This window comes from Elephantulus edwardii, unplaced genomic scaffold (genome assembly GCF_000299155.1).
Source record: "Elephantulus edwardii isolate Elephantulus edwardi_28Jun2011 unplaced genomic scaffold, EleEdw1.0 scaffold00173, whole genome shotgun sequence".
In the NCBI taxonomy this organism is placed as follows: Eukaryota; Metazoa; Chordata; class Mammalia; order Macroscelidea; family Macroscelididae; genus Elephantulus; species Elephantulus edwardii.
The window spans coordinates 6,958,720-6,965,503 of record NW_006399923.1 but is presented as its reverse complement, the minus strand read 5'-3'; the positions used below and the strand labels follow the sequence as shown (position 1 = coordinate 6,965,503).

Genomic DNA, 6,784 nt, shown 5'->3' with positions numbered 1-6,784 from the left:
TTTTAGTCTTTTCATATCCATGTGGAAATTGGTTAACAGATTAAATCATGGAAAATTAATAGAGACATTTGAATTGCAGAATGTTGAACATTACATGAACTAACACAAGAAGAAACATTCTGCCTTTTAGGAAGTATAGCTAATATGTTCCTTAGAAGTTGAGATCGTTTGATCATCTTACAAGAAAGGTTCATCTCTGCAGATGGTCACCACAGTTGGTACATTGAAAAGGTCATCATAGAAGGTCAAGATACTCAAGTTTTTATTGACACATTGGATGTAACAATGCTTGCAAACATATAAATAATTGTGAGAATGGTGCAGGACAGTATCGTGTTTTCTTCAGTTGTATACTAGCTTCCTGTTTTCATTTTTCCTTATGCGCATTGCATCTGGCAGATACAAAGTTGAGACTAAGGCTTTATTTAGGAGAATCTGTATTACTAGCAATCTTGTCAATTTTAGATTTATGATATATTTTGATAAAATAACAAATATGTTTACCATAAATTGTGATCTACTCAACTAGAATATTTCATTTCATACTTACATGATATGCTTAATAATTACCATTTTTCTAATTATTAACTTAAATAAGCAGGAGTGGTATCCTTTTCTAAAAAAGCCCAAGGGTACTTAACAACAATAGCAACCACTAAGAATAAAGTTATATTTCTGTGTCTTTCTAATGGTAGCCATATCTGCGTGCTCTAATTTTAGCAAAAAATTTTACCCCTTATTTGTTGTTGCTTTCCCCCCTTTATAAAACTTTATTTTATTAATTTTAATGAATTTTTATAGAGATTTTGGATCTCCATTCACTCATTGTTTTATTTTTCTCCCTGCCCACCCCTCCCCCCCATTTCACTCTTCTCTTTGAAAAGTAAAATTCTTTCATTGCTGTTGCTTTTGTGAATGTAGTTGGACGTCACCTAAGTCCCATACACTCTTATAACATAACCATCAAAAAGATATTTAAAATGTTTCCTTAAGTTAACTGTACTAAGAATATCAATTACATGAAAATAACTGAATTCTGTGAACACAGGCCCGTTGTTACCTTCCTCATATTCTACAATGTGTTGTGCTTTACAGATTTTCTTTGTAGGCTATTGAGATTAATGAAACATTATGAAAAGTCATAGGTGGTGGTGCTAGCATAAGCTTTTCAGGAAAGGAGGGAAAGTTCATAAATAAAGTTAGTGCATGTGTTAATGAGAACAAATTATTGTTTCTTTTATCGTGGATGGTGTATCAGGTAATGATACATCAGATGTCTGCTGGGTCACCTCTAAGAAACAGTTCCACACTTGAGCTCAGTGTGGATCTCTGTGACTGAAAATGAGAAGTATCAGCAAACAGCTTAGATAGACATAATATGGAAAAAGTAAAATCCAGAGTTTTGCACATATGAATAACCTCTATCCGTGCTAATTTAGCAAACAATAAAATAACTGGGGGGAAAGGCATGCTGGCACGCGGTCTGTTCAATTATTGAGGAGGTTCTCTGTAGTATGCAGTAAGTAGCTACAAAATTTGAACATATTCCAAGAGATAATTCTATGTTCTTTTACTCTAGACTTTCTTGTCATTGAATTTCTAATTTTGTAGCTTTTATTCAGCCAAATCATTAGTCACTACCAATTTAAAAATGTAGATTCACATGTCTAACTACCTCTCCACTCAGGCAAGATAAACAACCTATGAATAGATTTATTTGGCCTGTGATGCTAAATATACTACAGTTGCAAAAATTTTAGTATTCAAGACACATAATATTTTAATGTAATAAAAAGTAGCATTAATACAAAAGCATGTACTTTGAAAAATATCAGCATTTTAAACTATTAAAAAAGACCTGAATTATGAAGAAGACAAATGAAACTTTTTCATATCAAGGCAGAGTCAGATCCTCTCCATATTTAATACTTCAACAACTGCTCAGCATGGATTTTTTCATTAGTGTGCCTATAATTTATTAATATTTGCTATTTTACTATTCATTTGCTTTATGCTGTTTTACTCCTGGACATGATATGAAATTTCCAGTGAGAAAATAGATGTAAGTCAAGGGAGAAATGTCAATGTGACATGAATACCATGTACAATTATAAATAAATAGCATGGACAAACCAGCAAGCACATATACTCATAAGCTTTAAAATAAGTAGAAAAAAATAGGTAAGAATTCTAGAGAATTTAAATTCAACAAGATGAGCAACAGGGTTGTATCATTTCAATAGGTATACTGAGCAAATAATATGAGAAGCTAGCCTTTACGAAGAAGACTGTATCATCAGAATTAGAGGAAGACTCATCAATAGCCTGCATTATACAGCTGATACAAGCTTATTTGCTTAAAGAAAAGATGACATGAAGTGCTGGCTACAGAAGATCAAAAAGAACAGACTTCAAAATGGATTACAAGTCACCATCAAGAAGACAAAGTTCCTCACCAATAGGTTGATAGAGAACATCATGACAGATGGAAAAAAAGGTTTAAATTTTTTACAATTTCATCTTACTTGAATCCGTAGTCAACATCCACATACTATAAATCAAGAAATCAAAACGTCGTGAATTTGGAAAGGACTTCTCCAAAGAACGAGGGAGTAATGATATCAGTTTAAGACTAAGGTATGTCTGATTCAGGTCATGAATTTTTCAATCACTTGCTATTTATATTAGAGCTGGACGAGGATTAAGGATGTCAGAAAAAGAATCATTGCCTTTGAGCTGCGATGTTAGAGAAGAGCAGTGAATATCCCATTGGTTGCCAAATAATAAATAAACAGGTATGTCTTAAAGAAAGTGCAACCACAGTGCTCTTTAGAAGCAAAGAGATGAAGCTTTGTATCACATTGTCTGGGTATGTTGTTACGAGTTGCCATTTCTGGGAAATGGACATCATTCTTAAAACAATTCAAAGTCAATTGAAAACAAAGACTCTCAACACGATGGACTAATAAAAAAAATGCAGCAATTGGCTCAAATATGTCAAAGATGATGAGGATGGTAAATGATGAAAGAGGGATCAGAAGCATTCTTATAGGGTCTCTATGTGTTGTACATGCCTTGAGGACAACAACAATTGGCATTGAAGTCAGAATCACCAACTTATTTATATTGTTTATATAATGCATAAATGTCTTCAGTCCAATTTCAAATATACATTTTCACTTAATAAACTTTATTATAGATTCTTGTATCAAATATTTCCAAATATTCTTTAGCGATTCTTCCCACTGATGCAGTCAATCTGATTCCTGTGCAATCCTTCAGATGCTGCACATATACAACGTCATTGTGGTCTTTTAAAAAGGTATTCTCAATGAATAAATCAATGACTGTACTAAATTCAATCATTATATCTCCATACTAATTTCTGTCAGTACGTCTAACATTTCCCATTATCAGCCCATATTCTTTATTACCAACATTTGCACTACAACTTCAACTTGATTGCACATTCAAATGATCTCGGATTGCAAATTTGATTGTTGTTGTTATGTACCATTGAGTCACTTGCAACCCTTAGTGACCCTATGTACAACAGTCCTAAACCATACTCTATCCTGTGTCAACCTCATTGTCTCTGACACACCTACCCTTATTACTCTAGTCACTGAATTAATTCATCTCATCCAGGGTCTTCCTCTCTTGCACAGTCCCTCCATCCTCCCAAGCATGATCTCCCCCTCTGAAGATTGGTTCCTCCTTGCAGTATGTCAGATGAAGCTTCAGAATCCTTGCCTCCAAGGAGCAGCCTGATTTCACCTTTTATAGGAAAACCCATTTCTTCTCCTAGCAGAGCAGACTATGGTATATTCAAAACTCTTCTCCGGCACCACAGCTCAAAGACATCAATTGTTGTTGTTGTTGTTGTTGTTATGTGCCGTCAAGTCGCCTGCGACTCATAGCAACCCTATGTACAACAGCCCTAAACTCCGCTCTGTCCTGTGCCAATTGCACTGTCTCTGACACTCCCATCCCAATTATCCCAGTCACTGAATCAATCCACGTCATAGAGGGCCTTCCTCTCCTGCGCCGTCCCTCCACCCTCCCAAGCATGATGTCCCTCTCCAAGGACTGGTCTCTCCTCACTACATGTCCAAAGTAAGTTAGACGGAGCCTCAGAATCCTTGCCTTCAAGGAGCCACCTGGTTTAACCCTCTCCAGGACAAATCTATTTGTTTTCCTAGCAGTCCATGGTATTCTCAGTACTCTTCCCCAGCACCACAGCTCAAAGGCATCAGTTCTCCTTCTATCCTCCTTGGTCATTGTCCAACTCTCTGATGCATAACAGGTGATTGTGAAGACTATGGCCTGTATCAGACGCACCTTAGTCTCCAGAGAGACACCACTGCACTTCAGCACTTTGGAGAGGTCCCTAACAGCAGACTTTCCCATGGCAATGCGCCTTTTAATTTCCTGGCTGCTGGTGCCAAGACTGTTGACTATGGAGCCAAGCAAATTTAAGCTGTGTACAATCTCAATCTCTTCACCATCCATCCTGATGCTGCCAATTGGTCCAGTGGTGAGAATCTTTGTCTTCTTGACATTGAGCCTCAATCCATATTGTAGGCTGCAGTCCTTAACACTCTGAAGCAGGAGCTTCAGGTCCTCCTCAGTTTCAGCAAGCAGGGTTGTGTCATCCGCATAACGCAGATTGTTGATAAATCGTCCACCAATCCTGACCCCACACTTCTCCTCATAGAGCCCAGCCTCCCGGATAATCTGTTCTGCATATAGGTTGAAAAGGTACGGAGATAGGATGCATCCCTGGTGTGCGCCCTTCCCAATTTTGAACCATGCAGTGTTCCCTTGCTCTGTTCTGACGACTGCCTTCTGGTCCAAGTATAATTTTCACATTAGAACCATCAAGTGTTCTGGGATTCCCATTCTTCTCAGAGTCAGCCACAGTTTGTTATGATCTACACAGTCAAATGCCTTTGCATAGTCAATGAAACACAGAGAGACATTCCTCTGGTATCCCCTGCTTTCAGCCAAGATCCATCTAACATCAGCTACAATATCTCTAGTACCACGACCCCTTCTGACACCAGCCTGGACTTCTGGTAGTTCTCTGTTGATGTGCTGTTCCAGTCGTTTTTGGATAATTTTCAGTAAAATCTTGCTTGCATGTGAAATCAGTGAAATTGTTCTGTAGTTTCCACATTCGGTTGGGTCGCCTTTCTTTGGGATAGGAACAAATATCGATCTCTTCCTGTCAGTTGGCCAAGTGTTCGTTCTCCAGATTTCTTGGCACAACTTGGTGAGCACGTCCAGGGCAGCATCTGTTAACTGAAATATTGCAAAGACTATGGCATTGATCAGGTTCACCTTAGTTTCCAGACTGATGTTGTTGCTCTTCTGTACTTTGGAGAGGTCTCTGACAGCAGGCTTTCCCAATGGAATTCGTCTTTTAATTTCCTGGCTGCTGGTGCCAAAAGTGTTGATTGTGGAGCCAAGCAAACTGAAGCTGTTAACAATCTCAATCTCTTCACCGTTTATCATGATGCTTCCAATTGGCCCAGTGGTGAGAATCTTTGTTCTCTGAATGTTCAGCCGCAATCCATATTGACAACTGCAGACATACTAGATGAGTCATGATATGACAGGATACCATCTAGGAAGATAACAAAAGATTATTACAAGACAGGAGAGAAGGAAAAGATCAAAATGATGTTAGCAGAGACAAAATTTCACTAGAACATTGAGACTTCAAAACAAATGGAAGAAATGGTGAAGGAAAAGTGATAAAAAGAAGATTTCAAAGGGTAACTTGAGAAGATAGAGCAAAATATTATGATACAGTATGTGAAGAATTAGAATCAGAAACAAAAAAGGAAGAAATTTTCAGGTGGAAAGAAGTGAAAAACAAATTAAAGACTCGAGCTACAATCTTGAAATGTGCTATAAGGCAAAATTTGTCCACTCTAGGAGTCATTAAGAGAAGATAGAAGGAATACAAAGAGTCATACTACCAAAAATAATTGACTTATACTGAACCATTTCTGTGAGCAGCAAATTACCAAGAAGAAAGATAAAAAGAACAAAAAGGCAGAAAGAATTGCAAGTCACATTGACGGTACTGGCAAAAACTAAAGCCCCATGAACTTATGGAATACCAATTGACAAGCTCCAACAAGTAGATGACTTTGGGCAGGTTGTAAGGAGTGATCAGTTCTTGGAGAGGGATGTCATGCTTCGAAGGGTGGAGGAGGGTGCAAGAGAGGAGGACCCTCAGTGAGATGGATCAACTCAGTGACTGGGGTATTGGGGTTAAGTGTGTCAGAGACAAGAAGGTTGGCTCAGGATAAATCAGGCTTCAGAGCTGTTGTACATAGGGTCACTATGAGTCGCAAGTGACTCAATGGCACATAAAAACAACAATCATAAATCTATGCTGATATTTTTCTATTTTGTCTAACTAGAGCCTCAACATTCTTGAATATTACAGTCATTTTAAGTGGCTTTGACAATACTAAGTCAAATAAATCAAAAGTTCCTGGAAAGGTTTTTTAGCAGGCTGTTTCTCTTATATGGGAAAAGGGAATGCCTTTTTTACTTCATGAATGAACATATCTGGGGACTTTATTCCCCAACCACTTTAAAAAATGTGAAGGACCCATCATTCTCTAAATAACTCTTATGGTATTAAAATACCTTGTTATATTCTTACAAAATTAGTAAGTCAATTTACTTTTTATGCCTTAAAGATACACCTCAGTCATCTTGGTCAAGTGATAAGGAAACAGTTGCTCCGTGGGAGAAAGATGGA

General features: G+C 37.5%; 1 pseudogene; it reads left to right on the top strand.

Moving 5' to 3' along the window:
* Positions 1 to 6,108, top strand: part of LOC102848585 — a 12,396-nt pseudogene extending 6,288 nt beyond the window's left edge.
* The last annotated feature ends 676 nt before the right edge of the window (positions 6,109 to 6,784 follow it).